Below are 22,452 nucleotides of genomic sequence, written 5' to 3'. Positions count from 1 at the left end.
CAATATTATGAGCACTACTCACCATAAAATTACACGCATCTTCAAATATACGAGCGACACTAAAACTAAAATTGTCAGTTAAACGCTTCAGCACTTTGACGAGCCACATTCAAACTAAAATTGTGAGTTACACGTTTCTGCAATATTATGAGCACTACTCACCATAAAATTACACGCATCTTCAAATATACGAGCGACGCTAAAACTAAAATTGTAAGTTAAACGCTTCAGCACTTTGACGAGCCACATTCAAACTAAAATTGTGAGTTACACGTTTCTGCAATATTATGAGCACTACTCACCATAAAATTACACGCATCTTCAAATATACGAGCGACACTAAAACTAAAATTGTCAGTTAAACGCTTCAGCACTTTGACGAGCCACATTCAAACTAAAATTGTGAGTTACACGTTTCTGCAATATTATGAGCACTACTCACCATAAAATTACACGCATCTTCAAATATACGAGCGACGCTAAAACTAAAATTGTAAGTTAAACGCTTCAGCACTTTGACGAGCCACATTCAAACTAAAATTGTGAGTTACACGTTTCTGCAATATTATGAGCACTACTCACCATAAAATTACACGCATCTTCAAATATACGAGCGACACTAAAACTAAAATTGTCAGTTAAACGCTTCAGCACTTTGACGAGCCACATTCAAACTAAAATTGTGAGTTACACGTTTCTGCAATATTATGAGCACTACTCACCATAAAATTACACGCATCTTCAAATATACGAGCGACGCTAAAACTAAAATTGTAAGTTAAACGCTTCAGCACTTTGACGAGCCACATTCAAACTAAAATTGTGAGTTACACGTTTCTGCAATATTATGAGCACTACTCACCATAAAATTACACGCATCTGCAAATATACGAGCGACGCTAAAACTAAAATTGTAAGTTAAACGCTTCAGACCTTTGACGAGCCACATTCAAACTAAAATTGTGAGTTACACGTTTCTGCAATATTATGAGCACTACTCACCATAAAATTACACGCATCTGCAAATATACGAGCGACGCTAAAACTAAAATTGTAAGTTAAACGCTTCAGCACTTTGACGAGCCACATTCAAACTAAAATTGTGAGTTACACGTTTCTGCAATATTATGAGCACTACTCACCATAAAATTACACGCATCTGCAAATATACGAGCGACGCTAAAACTAAAATTGTAAGTTAAACGCTTCAGCACTTTGACGAGCCACATTCAAACTAAAATTGTGAGTTACACGTTTCTGCAATATTATGAGCACTACTCACCATAAAATTACACGCATCTGCAAATATACGAGCGACGCTAAAACTAAAATTGTAAGTTAAACGCTTCAGCACTTTGACGAGCCACATTCAAACTAAAATTGTGAGTTACACGTTTCTGCAATATTATGAGCACTACTCACCATAAAATTACACGCATCTGCAAATATACGAGCGACGCTAAAACTAAAATTGTAAGTTAAACGCTTCAGCACTTTGACGAGCCACATTCAAACTAAAATTGTGAGTTACACGTTTCTGCAATATTATGAGCACTACTCACCATAAAATTACACGCATCTGCAAATATACGAGCGACACTAAAACTAAAATTGTAAGTTAAACGCTTCAGCACTTTGACGAGCCACATTCAAACTAAAATTGTGAGTTACACGCTTCTGCAATATTATGAGCACTACTCACCATAAAATTACACGCATCTGCAAATATACGAGCGACACTAAAACTAAAATTGTAAGTTAAACGCTTCAGCACTTTGACGAGCCACATTCAAACTAAAATTGTGAGTTACACGTTTCTGCAATATTATGAGCACTACTCACCATAAAATTACACGCATCTGCAAATATACGAGCGACGCTAAAACTAAAATTGTAAGTTAAACGCTTCAGCACTTTGACGAGCCACATTCAAACTAAAATTGTGAGTTACACGCTTCTGCAATATTATGAGCACTACTCACCATAAAATTACACGCATCTGCAAATATACGAGCGACACTAAAACTAAAATTGTAAGTTAAAAGCTTCAGCACTTTGACGAGCCACATTCAAACTAAAATTGTGAGTTACACGCTTCTGCAATATTATGAGCACTACTCACCATAAAATTACACGCATCTGCAAATATACGAGCGACGCTAAAACTAAAATTGTAAGTTAAACGCTTCAGCACTTTGACGAGCCACATTCAAACTAAAATTGTGAGTTACACGCTTCTGCAATATTATGAGCACTACTCACCATAAAATTACACGCATCTGCAAATATACGAGCGACGCTAAAACTAAAATTGTAAGTTAAACGCTTCAGCACTTTGACGAGCCACATTCAAACTAAAATTGTGAGTTACACGCTTCTGCAATATTATGAGCACTACTCACCATAAAATTACACGCATCTGCAAATATACGAGCGACGCTAAAACGAAAATTGTAAGTTAAACGCTTCAGCACTTTGACGAGCCACATTCAAACTAAAATTGTGAGTTACACGCTTCTGCAATATTATGAGCACTACTCACCATAAAATTACACGCATCTGCAAATATACGAGCGACGCTAAAACTAACATTGTAAGTTAAACGCTTCAGCACTTTGACGAGCAACATTCAAACTAAAATTGTGAGTTACACGCTTCTGCAATATTATGAGCACTACTCACCATAAAATTACACGCATCTGCAAATATACGAGCGACGCTAAAACTAAAATTGTAAGTTAAACGCTTCAGCACTTTGACGAGCCACATTCAAACTAAAATTGTGAGTTACACGCTTCTGCAATATTATGAGCACTACTCACCATAAAATTACACGCATCTGGAAATATACGAGCGACGCTAAAACTAAAATTGTAAGTTAAACGCTTCAGCACTTTGACGAGCCACATTCAAACTAAAATTGTGAGTTACACGTTTCTGCAATATTATGAGCACTACTCACCATAAAATTACACGCATCTGCAAATATACGAGCGACGCTAAAACTAAAATTGTAAGTTAAACGCTTCAGCACTTTGACGAGCCACATTCAAACTAAAATTGTGAGTTACACGTTTCTGCAATATTATGAGCACTACTCACCATAAAATTACACGCATCTGCAAATATACGAGCGACGCTAAAACTAAAATTGTAAGTTAAACGCTTCAGCACTTTGACGAGCCACATTCAAACTAAAATTGTGAGTTACACGTTTCTGCAATATTATGAGCACTACTCACCATAAAATTACACGCATCTGCAAATATACGAGCGACGCTAAAACTAAAATTGTAAGTTAAACGCTTCAGCACTTTGACGAGCCACATTCAAACTAAAATTGTGAGTTACACGTTTCTGCAATATTATGAGCACTACTCACCATAAAATTACACGCATCTGCAAATATACGAGCGACGCTAAAACTAAAATTGTAAGTTAAACGCTTCAGCACTTTGACGAGCCACATTCAAACTAAAATTGTGAGTTACACGTTTCTGCAATATTATGAGCACTACTCACCATAAAATTACACGCATCTGCAAATATACGAGCGACGCTAAAACTAAAATTGTAAGTTAAACGCTTCAGCACTTTGACGAGCCACATTCAAACTAAAATTGTGAGTTACACGTTTCTGCAATATTATGAGCACTACTCACCATAAAATTACACGCATCTGCAAATATACGAGCGACGCTAAAACTAAAATTGTAAGTTAAACGCTTCAGCACTTTGACGAGCCACATTCAAACTAAAATTGTGAGTTACACGTTTCTGCAATATTATGAGCACTACTCACCATAAAATTACACGCATCTGCAAATATACGAGCGACGCTAAAACTAAAATTGTAAGTTAAACGCTTCAGCACTTTGACGAGCCACATTCAAACTAAAATTGTGAGTTACACGTTTCTGCAATATTATGAGCACTACTCACCATAAAATTACACGCATCTGCAAATATACGAGCGACGCTAAAACTAAAATTGTAAGTTAAACGCTTCAGCACTTTGACGAGCCACATTCAAACTAAAATTGTGAGTTACACGCTTCTGCAATATTATGAGCACTACTCACCATAAAATTACACGCATCTGCAAATATACGAGCGACGCTAAAACTAAAATTGTAAGTTAAACGCTTCAGCACTTTGACGAGCCACATTCAAACTAAAATTGTGAGTTACACGCTTCTGCAATATTATGAGCACTACTCACCATAAAATTACACGCATCTGCAAATATACGAGCGACGCTAAAACTAAAATTGTAAGTTAAACGCTTCAGCACTTTGACGAGCCACATTCAAACTAAAATTGTGAGTTACACGCTTCTGCAATATTATGAGCACTACTCACCATAAAATTACACGCATCTGCAAATATACGAGCGACGCTAAAACTAAAATTGTAAGTTAAACGCTTCAGCACTTTGACGAGCCACATTCAAACTAAAATTGTGAGTTACACGCTTCTGCAATATTATGAGCACTACTCACCATAAAATTACACGCATCTGCAAATATACGAGCGACGCTAAAACTAACATTGTAAGTTAAACGCTTCAGCACTTTGACGAGCAACATTCAAACTAAAATTGTGAGTTACACGCTTCTGCAATATTATGAGCACTACTCACCATAAAATTACACGCATCTGCAAATATACGAGCGACGCTAAAACTAAAATTGTAAGTTAAACGCTTCAGCACTTTGACGAGCCACATTCAAACTAAAATTGTGAGTTACACGCTTCTGCAATATTATGAGCACTACTCACCATAAAATTACACGCATCTGGAAATATACGAGCGACGCTAAAACTAAAATTGTAAGTTAAACGCTTCAGCACTTTGACGAGCCACATTCAAACTAAAATTGTGAGTTACACGTTTCTGCAATATTATGAGCACTACTCACCATAAAATTACACGCATCTGCAAATATACGAGCGACGCTAAAACTAAAATTGTAAGTTAAACGCTTCAGCACTTTGACGAGCCACATTCAAACTAAAATTGTGAGTTACACGTTTCTGCAATATTATGAGCACTACTCACCATAAAATTACACGCATCTGCAAATATACGAGCGACGCTAAAACTAAAATTGTAAGTTAAACGCTTCAGCACTTTGACGAGCCACATTCAAACTAAAATTGTGAGTTACACGTTTCTGCAATATTATGAGCACTACTCACCATAAAATTACACGCATCTGCAAATATACGAGCGACGCTAAAACTAAAATTGTAAGTTAAACGCTTCAGCACTTTGACGAGCCACATTCAAACTAAAATTGTGAGTTACACGTTTCTGCAATATTATGAGCACTACTCACCATAAAATTACACGCATCTGCAAATATACGAGCGACGCTAAAACTAAAATTGTAAGTTAAACGCTTCAGCACTTTGACGAGCCACATTCAAACTAAAATTGTGAGTTACACGTTTCTGCAATATTATGAGCACTACTCACCATAAAATTACACGCATCTGCAAATATACGAGCGACGCTAAAACTAAAATTGTAAGTTAAACGCTTCAGCACTTTGACGAGCCACATTCAAACTAAAATTGTGAGTTACACGTTTCTGCAATATTATGAGCACTACTCACCATAAAATTACACGCATCTGCAAATATACGAGCGACGCTAAAACTAAAATTGTAAGTTAAACGCTTCAGCACTTTGACGAGCCACATTCAAACTAAAATTGTGAGTTACACGTTTCTGCAATATTATGAGCACTACTCACCATAAAATTACACGCATCTGCAAATATACGAGCGACGCTAAAACTAAAATTGTAAGTTAAACGCTTCAGCACTTTGACGAGCCACATTCAAACTAAAATTGTGAGTTACACGTTTCTGCAATATTATGAGCACTACTCACCATAAAATTACACGCATCTGCAAATATACGAGCGACGCTAAAACTAAAATTGTAAGTTAAACGCTTCAGCACTTTGACGAGCCACATTCAAACTAAAATTGTGAGTTACACGTTTCTGCAATATTATGAGCACTACTCACCATAAAATTACACGCATCTGCAAATATACGAGCGACGCTAAAACTAAAATTGTAAGTTAAACGCTTCAGCACTTTGACGAGCCACATTCAAACTAAAATTGTGAGTTACACGCTTCTGCAATATTATGAGCACTACTCACCATAAAATTACACGCATCTGGAAATATACGAGCGACGCTAAAACTAAAATTGTAAGTTAAACGCTTCAGCACTTTGACGAGCCACATTCAAACTAAAATTGTGAGTTACACGTTTCTGCAATATTATGAGCACTACTCACCATAAAATTACACGCATCTGCAAATATACGAGCGACGCTAAAACTAAAATTGTAAGTTAAACGCTTCAGCACTTTGACGAGCCACATTCAAACTAAAATTGTGAGTTACACGTTTCTGCAATATTATGAGCACTACTCACCATAAAATTACACGCATCTGCAAATATACGAGCGACGCTAAAACTAAAATTGTAAGTTAAACGCTTCAGCACTTTGACGAGCCACATTCAAACTAAAATTGTGAGTTACACGTTTCTGCAATATTATGAGCACTACTCACCATAAAATTACACGCATCTGCAAATATACGAGCGACGCTAAAACTAAAATTGTAAGTTAAACGCTTCAGCACTTTGACGAGCCACATTCAAACTAAAATTGTGAGTTACACGTTTCTGCAATATTATGAGCACTACTCACCATAAAATTACACGCATCTGCAAATATACGAGCGACGCTAAAACTAAAATTGTAAGTTAAACGCTTCAGCACTTTGACGAGCCACATTCAAACTAAAATTGTGAGTTACACGTTTCTGCAATATTATGAGCACTACTCACCATAAAATTACACGCATCTGCAAATATACGAGCGACGCTAAAACTAAAATTGTAAGTTAAACGCTTCAGCACTTTGACGAGCCACATTCAAACTAAAATTGTGAGTTACACGTTTCTGCAATATTATGAGCACTACTCACCATAAAATTACACGCATCTGCAAATATACGAGCGACGCTAAAACTAAAATTGTAAGTTAAACGCTTCAGCACTTTGACGAGCCACATTCAAACTAAAATTGTGAGTTACACGTTTCTGCAATATTATGAGCACTACTCACCATAAAATTACACGCATCTGCAAATATACGAGCGACGCTAAAACTAAAATTGTAAGTTAAACGCTTCAGCACTTTGACGAGCCACATTCAAACTAAAATTGTGAGTTACACGTTTCTGCAATATTATGAGCACTACTCACCATAAAATTACACGCATCTGCAAATATACGAGCGACGCTAAAACTAAAATTGTAAGTTAAACGCTTCAGCACTTTGACGAGCCACATTCAAACTAAAATTGTGAGTTACACGTTTCTGCAATATTATGAGCACTACTCACCATAAAATTACACGCATCTGCAAATATACGAGCGACGCTAAAACTAAAATTGTAAGTTAAACGCTTCAGCACTTTGACGAGCCACATTCAAACTAAAATTGTGAGTTACACGTTTCTGCAATATTATGAGCACTACTCACCATAAAATTACACGCATCTGCAAATATACGAGCGACGCTAAAACTAAAATTGTAAGTTAAACGCTTCAGCACTTTGACGAGCCACATTCAAACTAAAATTGTGAGTTACACGCTTCTGCAATATTATGAGCACTACTCACCATAAAATTACACGCATCTGCAAATATACGAGCGACGCTAAAACTAAAATTGTAAGTTAAACGCTTCAGCACTTTGACGAGCCACATTCAAACTAAAATTGTGAGTTACACGTTTCTGCAATATTATGAGCACTACTCACCATAAAATTACACGCATCTGCAAATATACGAGCGACGCTAAAACTAAAATTGTAAGTTAAACGCTTCAGCACTTTGACGAGCCACATTCAAACTAAAATTGTGAGTTACACGTTTCTGCAATATTATGAGCACTACTCACCATAAAATTACACGCATCTGCAAATATACGAGCGACGCTAAAACTAAAATTGTAAGTTAAACGCTTCAGCACTTTGACGAGCCACATTCAAACTAAAATTGTGAGTTACACGTTTCTGCAATATTATGAGCACTACTCACCATAAAATTACACGCATCTGCAAATATACGAGCGACGCTAAAACTAAAATTGTAAGTTAAACGCTTCAGCACTTTGACGAGCCACATTCAAACTAAAATTGTGAGTTACACGTTTCTGCAATATTATGAGCACTACTCACCATAAAATTACACGCATCTGCAAATATACGAGCGACGCTAAAACTAAAATTGTAAGTTAAACGCTTCAGCACTTTGACGAGCCACATTCAAACTAAAATTGTGAGTTACACGTTTCTGCAATATTATGAGCACTACTCACCATAAAATTACACGCATCTGCAAATATACGAGCGACGCTAAAACTAAAATTGTAAGTTAAACGCTTCAGCACTTTGACGAGCCACATTCAAACTAAAATTGTGAGTTACACGTTTCTGCAATATTATGAGCACTACTCACCATAAAATTACACGCATCTGCAAATATACGAGCGACGCTAAAACTAAAATTGTAAGTTAAACGCTTCAGCACTTTGACGAGCCACATTCAAACTAAAATTGTGAGTTACACGTTTCTGCAATATTATGAGCACTACTCACCATAAAATTACACGCATCTGCAAATATACGAGCGACGCTAAAACTAAAATTGTAAGTTAAACGCTTCAGCACTTTGACGAGCCACATTCAAACTAAAATTGTGAGTTACACGTTTCTGCAATATTATGAGCACTACTCACCATAAAATTACACGCATCTGCAAATATACGAGCGACGCTAAAACTAAAATTGTAAGTTAAACGCTTCAGCACTTTGACGAGCCACATTCAAACTAAAATTGTGAGTTACACGTTTCTGCAATATTATGAGCACTACTCACCATAAAATTACACGCATCTGCAAATATACGAGCGACGCTAAAACTAAAATTGTAAGTTAAACGCTTCAGCACTTTGACGAGCCACATTCAAACTAAAATTGTGAGTTACACGCTTCTGCAATATTATGAGCACTACTCACCATAAAATTACACGCATCTGCAAATATACGAGCGACGCTAAAACTAAAATTGTAAGTTAAACGCTTCAGCACTTTGACGAGCCACATTCAAACTAAAATTGTGAGTTACACGTTTCTGCAATATTATGAGCACTACTCACCATAAAATTACACGCATCTGCAAATATACGAGCGACGCTAAAACTAAAATTGTAAGTTAAACGCTTCAGCACTTTGACGAGCCACATTCAAACTAAAATTGTGAGTTACACGCTTCTGCAATATTATGAGCACTACTCACCATAAAATTACACGCATCTGCAAATATACGAGCGACGCTAAAACTAAAATTGTAAGTTAAACGCTTCAGCACTTTGACGAGCCACATTCAAACTAAAATTGTGAGTTACACGTTTCTGCAATATTATGAGCACTACTCACCATAAAATTACACGCATCTGCAAATATACGAGCGACGCTAAAACTAAAATTGTAAGTTAAACGCTTCAGCACTTTGACGAGCCACATTCAAACTAAAATTGTGAGTTACACGTTTCTGCAATATTATGAGCACTACTCACCATAAAATTACACGCATCTGCAAATATACGAGCGACACTCAAACTAAAATTGTAAGTTAAACGCTTCAGCACTTTGACGAGCCACATTCAAACTAAAATTGTGAGTTACACGCTTCTGCAATATTATGAGCACTACTCACCATAAAATTACACGCATCTGCAAATATACGAGCGACACTAAAACTAAAATTGTAAGTTAAACGCTTCAGCACTTTGACGAGCCACATTCAAACTAAAATTGTGAGTTACATGTTTCTGCAATATTATGAGCACTACTCACCATAAAATTACACGCATCTTCAAATATACGAGCGACGCTAAAACTAAAATTGTAAGTTAAACGCTTCAGCACTTTGACGAGCCACATTCAAACTAAAATTGTGAGTTACACGTTTCTGCAATATTATGAGCACTACTCACCATAAAATTACACGCATCTTCAAATATACGAGCGACACTAAAACTAAAATTGTAAGTTAAACGCTTCAGCACTTTGACGAGCCACATTCAAACTAAAATTGTGAGTTACACGTTTCTGCAATATTATGAGCACTACTCACCATAAAATTACACGCATCTGCAAATATACGAGCGACGCTAAAACTAAAATTGTAAGTTAAACGCTTCAGCACTTTGACGAGCCACATTCAAACTAAAATTGTGAGTTACACGTTTCTGCAATATTATGAGCACTACTCACCATAAAATTACACGCATCTTCAAATATACGAGCGACGCTAAAACTAAAATTGTAAGTTAAACGCTTCAGCACTTTAACGAGCCACATTCAAACTAAAATTGTGAGTTACACGTTTCTGCAATATTATGACACTACTCACCATAAAATTACACGCATCTGCAAATATACGAGCGACGCTAAAACTAAAATTGTAAGTTAAACGCTTCAGCACTTTGACGAGCCACATTCAAACTAAAATTGTGAGTTACACGTTTCTGCAATATTATGAGCACTACTCACCATAAAATTACACGCATCTGCAAATATACGAGCGACACTAAAACTAAAATTGTAAGTTAAACGCTTTAGCACTTTGACGAGCCACATTCAAACTAAAATTGTGAGTTAAACGCTTCTGCAATATTATGAGCACTACTCACCATAAAATTACACGCATCTGCAAATATACGAGCGACACTAAAACTAAAATTGTAAGTTAAACGCTTCAGCACTTTGACGAGCCACATTCAAACTAAAATTGTGAGTTACACGTTTCTGCAATATTATGAGCACTACTCACCATAAAATTACACGCATCTGCAAATATACGAGCGACGCTAAAACTAAAATTGTAAGTTAAACGCTTCAGCACTTTGACGAGCCACATTCAAACTAAAATTGTGAGTTACACGCTTCTGCAATATTATGAGCACTACTCACCATAAAATTACACGCATCTGCAAATATACGAGCGACACTAAAACTAAAATTGTAAGTTAAACGCTTCAGCACTTTTACGAGCCACATTCAAACTAAAATTGTGAGTTACACGCTTCTGCAATATTATGAGCACTACTCACCATAAAATTACACGCATCTGCAAATATACGAGCGACGCTAAAACTAAAATTGTAAGTTAAACGCTTCAGCACTTTGACGAGCCACATTCAAACTAAAATTGTGAGTTACACGCTTCTGCAATATTATGAGCACTACTCACCATAAAATTACACGCATCTGCAAATATACGAGCGACGCTAAAACTAAAATTGTAAGTTAAACGCTTCAGCACTTTGACGAGCCACATTCAAACTAAAATTGTGAGTTACACGCTTCTGCAATATTATGAGCACTACTCACCATAAAATTACACGCATCTGCAAATATACGAGCGACGCTAAAACTAAAATTGTAAGTTAAACGCTTCAGCACTTTGACGAGCCACATTCAAACTAAAATTGTGAGTTACACGCTTCTGCAATATTATGAGCACTACTCACCATAAAATTACACGCATCTGCAAATATACGAGCGACGCTAAAACTAACATTGTAAGTTAAACGCTTCAGCACTTTGACGAGCAACATTCAAACTAAAATTGTGAGTTACACGCTTCTGCAATATTATGAGCACTACTCACCATAAAATTACACGCATCTGCAAATATACGAGCGACGCTAAAACTAAAATTGTAAGTTAAACGCTTCAGCACTTTGACGAGCCACATTCAAACTAAAATTGTGAGTTACACGCTTCTGCAATATTATGAGCACTACTCACCATAAAATTACACGCATCTGCAAATATACGAGCGACGCTAAAACTAAAATTGTAAGTTAAACGCTTCAGCACTTTGACGAGCAACATTCAAACTAAAATTGTGAGTTACACGCTTCTGCAATATTATGAGCACTACTCACCATAAAATTACACGCATCTGCAAATATACGAGCGACGCTAAAACTAAAATTGTAAGTTAAACGCTTCAGCACTTTGACGAGCCACATTCAAACTAAAATTGTGAGTTACATGTTTCTGCAATATTATGAGCACTACTCACCATAAAATTACACGCATCTTCAAATATACGAGCGACGCTAAAACTAAAATTGTAAGTTAAACGCTTCAGCACTTTGACGAGCCACATTCAAACTAAAATTGTGAGTTACACGTTTCTGCAATATTATGAGCACTACTCACCATAAAATTACACGCATCTTCAAATATACGAGCGACACTAAAACTAAAATTGTAAGTTAAACGCTTCAGCACTTTGACGAGCCACATTCAAACTAAAATTGTGAGTTACACGTTTCTGCAATATTATGAGCACTACTCACCATAAAATTACACGCATCTGGAAATATACGAGCGACGCTAAAACTAAAATTGTAAGTTAAACGCTTCAGCACTTTGACGAGCCACATTCAAACTAAAATTGTGAGTTACACGTTTCTGCAATATTATGAGCACTACTCACCATAAAATTACACGCATCTTCAAATATACGAGCGACGCTAAAACTAAAATTGTAAGTTAAACGCTTCAGCACTTTGACGAGCCACATTCAAACTAAAATTGTGAGTTACACGTTTCTGCAATATTATGAGCACTACTCACCATAAAATTACACGCATCTGCAAATATACGAGCGACACTAAAACTAAAATTGTAAGTTAAACGCTTTAGCACTTTGACGAGCCACATTCAAACTAAAATTGTGAGTTACACGCTTCTGCAATATTATGAGCACTACTCACCATAAAATTACACGCATCTGCAAATATACGAGCGACACTAAAACTAAAATTGTAAGTTAAACGCTTCAGCACTTTGACGAGCCACATTCAAACTAAAATTGTGAGTTACACGTTTCTGCAATATTATGAGCACTACTCACCATAAAATTACACGCATCTGCATATATACGAGCGACGCTAAAACTAAAATTGTAAGTTAAACGCTTCAGCACTTTGACGAGCCACATTCAAACTAAAATTGTGAGTTACACGCTTCTGCAATATTATGAGCACTACTCACCATAAAATTACACGCATCTGCAAATATACGAGCGACACTAAAACTAAAATTGTAAGTTAAACGCTTCAGCACTTTGACGAGCCACATTCAAACTAAAATTGTGAGTTACACGCTTCTGCAATATTATGAGCACTACTCACCATAAAATTACACGCATCTGCAAATATACGAGCGACGCTAAAACTAAAATTGTAAGTTAAACGCTTCAGCACTTTGACGAGCCACATTCAAACTAAAATTGTGAGTTACACGCTTCTGCAATATTATGAGCACTACTCACCATAAAATTACACGCATCTGCAAATATACGAGCGACGCTAAAACTAAAATTGTAAGTTAAACGCTTCAGCACTTTGACGAGCAACATTCAAACTAAAATTGTGAGTTACACGCTTCTGCAATATTATGAGCACTACTCACCATAAAATTACACGCATCTGCAAATATACGAGCGACGCTAAAACTAACATTGTAAGTTAAACGCTTCAGCACTTTGACGAGCAACATTCAAACTAAAATTGTGAGTTACACGCTTCTGCAATATTATGAGCACTACTCACCATAAAATTACACGCATCTGCAAATATACGAGCGACGCTAAAACTAAAATTGTAAGTTAAACGCTTCAGCACTTTGACGAGCCACATTCAAACTAAAATTGTGAGTTACACGCTTCTGCAATATTATGAGCACTACTCACCATAAAATTACACGCATCTGCAAATATACGAGCGACGCTAAAACTAAAATTGTAAGTTAAACGCTTCAGCACTTTGACGAGCAACATTCAAACTAAAATTGTGAGTTACACGCTTCTGCAATATTATGAGCACTACTCACCATAAAATTACACGCATCTGCAAATATACGAGCGACGCTAAAACTAAAATTGTAAGTTAAACGCTTCAGCACTTTGACGAGCCACATTCAAACTAAAATTGTGAGTTACACGCTTCTGCAATATTATGAGCACTACTCACCATAAAATTACACGCATCTGCAAATATACGAGCGACGCTAAAACTAAAATTGTAAGTTAAACGCTTCAGCACTTTGACGAGCAACATTCAAACTAAAATTGTGAGTTACACGCTTCTGCAATATTATGAGCACTACTCACCATAAAATTACACGCATCTGCAAATATACGAGCGACGCTAAAACTAAAATTGTAAGTTAAACGCTTCAGCACTTTGACGAGCCACATTCAAACTAAAATTGTCAGTTACACGCTTCTGCAATATTATGAGCACTACTCACCATAAAATTACACGCATCTGCAAATATACGAGCGACGCTAAAACTAAAATTGTAAGTTAAACGCTTCAGCACTTTGACGAGCAACATTCAAACTAAAATTGTGAGTTACACGCTTCTGCAATATTATGAGCACTACTCACCATAAAATTACACGCATCTGCAAATATACGAGCGACACTAAAACTAAAATTGTAAGTTAAACGCTTCAGCACTTTGACGAGCCACATTCAAACTAAAATTGTGAGTTACACGCTTCTGCAATATTATGAGCACTACTCACCATAAAATTACACGCATCTGCAAATATACGAGCGACACTAAAACTAAAATTGTAAGTTAAACGCTTCAGCACTTTGACGAGCCACATTCAAACTAAAATTGTGAGTTACACGCTTCTGCAATATTATGAGCACTACTCACCATAAAATTACACGCATCTGCAAATATACGAGCGACGCTAAAACTAAAATTGTAAGTTAAACGCTTCAGCACTTTGACGAGCCACATTCAAACTAAAATTGTGAGTTACACGCTTCTGCAATATTATGAGCACTACTCACCATAAAATTACACGCATCTGGAAATATACGAGCGACACTAAAACTAAAATTGTAAGTTAAACGCTTCAGCACTTTGACGAGCCACATTCAAACAAAAATTGTGAGTTACATGTTTCTGCAATATTATGAGCACTACTCACCATAAAATTACACGCATCTGCAAATATACGAGCGACACTAAAACTAAAATTGTAGGTTAAACGCTTCAGCACTTTGACGAGCCACATTCAAACTAAAATTGTGAGTTACACGCTTCTGCAATATTATGAGCACTACTCACCATAAAATTACACGCATCTGCAAATATACGAGCGACACTAAAACTAAAATTGTAAGTTAAACGCTTCAGCACTTTGACGAGCCACATTCAAACTAAAATTGTGAGTTACACGCTTCTGCAATATTATGAGCACTACTCACCATAAAATTACACGCATCTGCAAATATACGAGCGACGCTAAAACTAAAATTGTAAGTTAAACGCTTCAGCACTTTGACGAGCCACATTCAAACTAAAATTGTGAGTTACACGCTTCTGCAATATTATGAGCACTACTCACCATAAAATTACACGCATCTGCAAATATACGAGCGACGCTAAAACTAAAATTGTAAGTTAAACGCTTCAGCACTTTGACGAGCAACATTCAAACTAAAATTGTGAGTTACACGCTTCTGCAATATTATGAGCACTACTCACCATAAAATTACACGCATCTGCAAATATACGAGCGACACTAAAACTAAAATTGTAAGTTAAACGCTTCAGCACTTTGACGAGCCACATTCAAACTAAAATTGTGAGTTACATGTTTCTGCAATATTATGAGCACTACTCACCATAAAATTACACGCATCTGCAAATATACGAGCGACACTAAAACTAAAATTGTAAGTTTAACGCTTCAGCACTTTGACGAGCCACATTCAAACTAAAATTGTGAGTTACACGCTTCTGCAATATTATGAGCACTACTCACCATAAAATTACACGCATCTGCAAATATACGAGCGACGCTAAAACTAAAATTGTAAGTTAAACGCTTCAGCACTTTGACGAGCAACATTCAAACTAAAATTGTGAGTTACACGCTTCTGCAATATTATGAGCACTACTCACCATAAAATTACACGCATCTGCAAATATACGAGCGACACTAAAACTAAAATTGTAAGTTAAACGCTTCAGCACTTTGACGAGCCACATTCAAACTAAAATTGTGAGTTACATGTTTCTGCAATATTATGAGCACTACTCACCATAAAATTACACGCATCTGCAAATATACGAGCGACACTAAAACTAAAATTGTAAGTTAAACGCTTCAGCACTTTGACGAGCCACATTCAAACTAAAATTGTGAGTTACACGCTTCTGCAATATTATGAGCACTACTCACCATAAAATTACACGCATCTGCTTATATACGAGCGACACTAAAACTAAAATTGTAAGTTAAACGCTTCAGCACTTTGACGAGCCACATTCAAACTAAAATTGTGAGTTACACGCTTCTGCAATATTATGAGCACTACTCACCATAAAATTACACGCATCTGCAAATATACGAGCGACGCTAAAACTAAAATTGTAAGTTAAACGCTTCAGCACTTTGACGAGCCACATTCAAACTAAAATTGTGAGTTACACGCTTCTGCAATATTATGAGCACTACTCACCATAAAATTACACGCATCTGCAAATATACGAGCGACGCTAAAACTAAAATTGTAAGTTAAACGCTTCAGCACTTTGACGAGCCACATTCAAACTAAAATTGTGAGTTACACGTTTCTGCAATATTATGAGCACTACTCACCATAAAATTGCACGCATCTGCAAATATACGAGCGACACTAAAGCTAAAATTGTAAGTTAAACGCTTCAGCACTTTGACGAGCCACACTCAAACTAAAATTGTTAGTAGACATTCCTTCAATTTAACGAGCGTAAGCTACACGCTTCTGCAATTCAAACAAAAACAGTAAGTTGCACGCTTCTGCAATTCACGCGCGACACTCAAAGAAAAATTGTAAGTTCGACGCTTCTGCAATTTGACGAGCGACACACAAACTAAAATTGTAAGTTACATGTTTCTGCACCTTGACGTTGGACACTCAAACTAAAATCTTGAATTACAGACTTCCGCAATTTAAGGAGCGACACTCAAACTAAAATTGTAAGTTAAAACCCTCTGCAACATGATGAGAGAATTTCACACGATATTCGTAAATTACGCACATTTGACAAATATACGAGCCACACTAAAACTAAGATTATCAGATACACAATTCTGCAATTTGACAAGCGACACTCAAACATACACTGTAAATTACAGGCTTCCGTAATTTCAAATACGACACTCAAACTAATATTGTAAGTTACACACTTCTGCAACTAAATGAGAGACACTCAAACAAAAATTGTAAGGTAAACGCTTCTGCAATTTACGAGCGACACTCTAACTACAATTGTAAGTTACATGGTTCTGCAATTTGACGTACGACATTCCAACTAATATTGTAAGGAAGTTGACGAGCGACACTCGAACTAAAATTGTTACACACTTCAGCAATGTACGAGCGACACTCAAACTAAAATTTTAAGTTACACACTTCTCAAGTGTTAGGAACAACACTAAAACTAAAATTGTAAGTTACACACTTCTACAGTTTCACGAATGACACTAACACTAAAATTGTAAGTTACACACTTCTCAATTTTCACGGATAAAACTAAAACTGAAATTGTAAATTAAACACTTCTCCAGTTTTACGAAAGCCACTAAAACTAAAACTGTAAGTTACACACTTCTCCAGTTTTACGGACGACACAAAAACTAAAATTGTAAGTTACACACTTCTCCAGTTTTACGGGCGACACTAACATTAAATTGTAAGTTACACACTTCTCTAGTTTTACGGACGACAGTAAGTTACACACTTCTCCAGTTTTATGGACGACACTGAAACTAAAATTGTAAGTTACACACATCTCCAGCTTTACGGACGACACTAAAGCAAAATTGTAAGTTAAACAATTCTCCAGTTTTGCGGACGACAGTAAGTTACACACTTCTCCAGTTTTACGGACGACACTAAAACTAAAATTGTAAGTTACACACTTCTCTAGTTTTCAAACGAAACTAAAACTAAAATTGTAAGTTACATACTTCTCCAGTTTAACGGACGACACTAAAACTAAAATTGTAAGTTACACACTTCTCCGGTGTTACGGACGACATTAAAACAAAAATTGGAAGTTACATACTTCTCCAGTTTTACGGACGACACTAACACTAAAATTGTAAGTTACACACTTCTCCAGCTTTACGGATTACACTCAAACAAAAATTGTAAGTTACACACTTCTCCAGTTTTACGAAAGACACAAAAACTAAAATTGTAAGTTACAAACTTCTCCAGTTTTACGAAAGACCCTAAAACAAAATTGTTAGTTACACACTTCTCCAGTTTTACGGACGACACTCGAAATAAACTTGTAAGTTACACACTTCTCAAGTTTTACGAATGACACTAGAATTAAATTGTAAGTTACACACTTCTCCAGTTTTACAAACGACACTAAAACAAAAATTGTAAGTTACATACTTCTCCAGTTTTACGGACGACATTCAAACCAAAATTGTAAGTTACACACTTCTCCAGTTTTACGTACGAGACTAAAACTAAAATTGTAATTTACACCCATGCCCAGTTGTACGAAAGACACTAAAACTAAAATTGTAAGTTACACACTTCTGCAGTTTTACGGACGAAACTAAAACTAAATTGTACGTTACACACTTTTCCAGTTTTACAAACGACACTAAAACAAAAATTGTAAGTTACACACTTCTACCGTTTAACGAAAGACACTCAAACAAAAATTGTAAGTTAAAAACTTCTCCAGTTTTACGGACGACACTCAAACTAAAATTGTAAGTTACACACTTCTCCAGTTTTACGGACGACACTCAAACGGAAATTGTAAGTTACACACTTCTCCAGTTTTACGGATTACACTCAAACTAAAATTGTAAGTTACACACTTCTCCAGTTTTACGGACGACACTCAAAAACAAATTGTAAGTTACACACTTCTCCAGTTTTACGGACGACACTCAAACTGAAATTGTAACTTACACACTTCTCCAGTTTTACGGACGACACTAAAACTAAAATTGTAAGTTACACACTTCTCCAGTTTTACACACGACACTAAAACAAAAATTGTAGGTTACATACTTCTCCAGTTTTACGGACGACACTCAAGCTGAAATTGTAAGTTACACTTTCTCTAGTTTTTCGGACGACACTCAATCTACAATTGTAAGTTACACACTTCTCCAGTTTTACGGACGACACTAAAACTAAAATTGTAAGTTACACACTTCTCCAGTTTTACGGACGACACTAAAACTAAAATTGAAAGTTACACACTTCTCCAGTTTTACGTACGGGACTAAAACTAAAATTGTAATTACACACTTCTCCAGTGTTACGGAGGACATTAAAACTAAAATTGAAATAACACACTTCTCCAGTTTTACAGACGACACTATAACTAAAATTGTAAGTCAAACACATATCTAGTTTTACAGACGACACTGAAACTAAAACTGTAAGTTACACACTTCTCCAGTGTTACGGACGAAATTAAAACTAAAATTGTAAGTTACATACTTCTCCAGTTTTACGGACGACACTAACACTAAAATTGTAAGTTACACACTTCTCCAGTTTTACGGACGGCACTTAAACTGAAATTGTAAGTTACACACTTCTCCAGTGTTACGAATGACACAAAAACTAAAATTGTAAGTTACACACTTCTCCAGTTTTACGGACGACACAAAAACTGAAATTGTAAGTTACACACTTCTCCAGTTTTACGGACGGCACTAAAACTGAAAATTTAAGTTACACACTTCTCCAGTTTTACGAAAGACACAAAAACTAAAATTGTAAGTTACACACTTCTCTAGTTTTACGGACGAGACTAAAACTACAATTGTCTGTTACACACTTCTGCAGTTTTAGGAAAGTCCCGAACACTAAAATTGACAGTTACACACTTCTCCAGTTTTACGGATGAAACTAAAACTGAAATTGTAAGTTACACTCTTCACCATGTTTTACGAAAGACACTTAAACTAAAATTATTAGTTACACACTTCTCCAGTTTTACGGAGTACACTAAAACTAAAATTGTAAGTTAAACAATTCTCCAGTTTTACGGACGAAACTAAAAATAAAATTGTACGTTACACACTTCTCAAGTTCTACGGACGACACTAAAACAAAAATCGAAAGTTACACACTTCTCCAGTTTTACGGACGACACTCAAACTAATATTGTAAGTTACACACTTCTCCAGTTTAATGGACGACACTAAAACTAAAATTGTAAGTTACACACATGCCCAGTGTAACGAAAGACACTAAAACTAAAATTGAAATTTACACACTGCTCTATTTTTACGGACGACAGTAAAACAGAAATTGTAAGTTACACACTTCTCCAGTTATACGAAAGACACTAAAACCTTAATTGTAAGTTACACACTTCTCCAGTTTTACGGACGACACTCAAACTAAAATTTTAAGTTACACACTTCTCCAGTTTTACGGACGACAGTAAAAATAAATTGTAAGTTACACACTTCTCCAGTTTTACGGACAACACTAAAACTAAAATTGTAAGTTACACACTTCTCCAGTTTTACACACGACACTAAAACAAAAATTGTAAGTTACACTCTTCTCTAGTTTTACGGACGACACTAAAACTAAAATTGTAAGTTACACACTTCTCCAGTGTTACGGACGACACTAAAACTAAAATTGTAAGTTACACACTTCTCCAGTTTTACAAACGACACTAAAAAAACAATTTAAAGTTACACACTTTACCAGTTTTACGGACGACACACAAACTAAAATTTTAAGTTACACACTTTTCTAGTGTTACGGACGACACTAAAACTAAAATTGTAAGTTACACACTTCTCCAGTTTTACGAAAGACACTAAAACAAAAATTGTAAGTTACACACTTCTCCAATTTTTCGGACGACACTAAAACTAATATTGTAAGGTAACCACTTCTCCAGTTTTACGAACAACACTCAGACAAAACTTGTAAGTTAAACACTTCTCCTGTTTTACGAAGACACTACAACAAAAATTGTAAGTTACACACTTCTCCAGTTTTACAAACGACACTACAACTAAAATTGTAAGATACACTCTTCTCTAGTTTTAAGGACGACACTTAAACTACAATTGTAAGTTACACACTTCTCCAGTGTAAACGGACAACACTTAAACTAACATTGTAAGTTACACACTTCTACAGTTTTACGGACGACACAAAAACTAAAATTGTAAGTGACAAACTTCTCTAGTTTTATGAAAAACACTAAAACAAAAATTGTAAGTTACACACTTCTCCAGTTTTACAAACGAAACTACAACTAAAATTGTAAGTTACACACTTCTCCAGTTTTACGGACGACACTCAAACTAAAATTGTAAGTTACACACTTCTCCTGTTTTAGGGACGACACTAAAACTAAAATTGTAAGTGACACACTTCTCCAGTTTTTCGAAAGACACAAAAACTAAAATTGTATGTTACACAGATCTCACGTAAAACGGACGACACGTATACTAACATTGTAAGTTACACACTTCTCCAATTTTAAAACGAAACTAAAACAAAAATTTTAAGTTACATACTTCTCCAGTTTTACGGAGGACACTAAAACTTAAATTGTAAGTTACACACATGCCAAGTTTAACGAAAGACACTAATACTAAAATTGAAAGTTACACACTGCTCCATTTTTACGGACGAAACTAAAACTAAAATTGTAATTTACACTCTTTTCCAGTTTGACGGACGACAATCAAAATAAAATTGTAAGTTACAAACTTCTCCAGTTCTACGGACGACACTAAAACAAAAATCGTAAGGTACACACTTCTCCAGTTTTTCGGACGACACTCAAACTAAAATTGTAAGTTACACACTTCTCCAGTTTTACGGACGACACTAAAACTAAAATTGTAAGTTACACACATGCCCAGTTCAACGAAAGTCACTAAAACAAAAATTGAAAGTTACACACTTCTCCATTTTTACGGAGGAAACTACAACTAAAATTGTAAGTTACACACTTCTCCAGTTATACGAAAGACACTAAAACTTTAATTGTAAGTTACACACTTATCCAGTTTTACGGACGACACTAAAACTAAAACTGTAAGTTACACACTTCTCCAGTTTTACGGACGACACTAAAACTAAAATTGTAAGTTACACACTTCTCCAGTTTTACCGACGACACTAAAACTAAAACTGTAAGTTACACACTTCTCCAGTTTTACGGACGACGCTAAAACTAAAATTGTAAGTTACACACTTCTCCAGCTTTACGAACAACA

Source organism: Euprymna scolopes, chromosome 41, assembly GCF_053919585.1.
Source record: "Euprymna scolopes isolate OS-2025 chromosome 41, ASM5391958v1, whole genome shotgun sequence".
In the NCBI taxonomy this organism is placed as follows: Eukaryota; Metazoa; Mollusca; class Cephalopoda; order Sepiida; family Sepiolidae; genus Euprymna; species Euprymna scolopes.
This window is presented reverse-complemented; position numbering follows the sequence as displayed.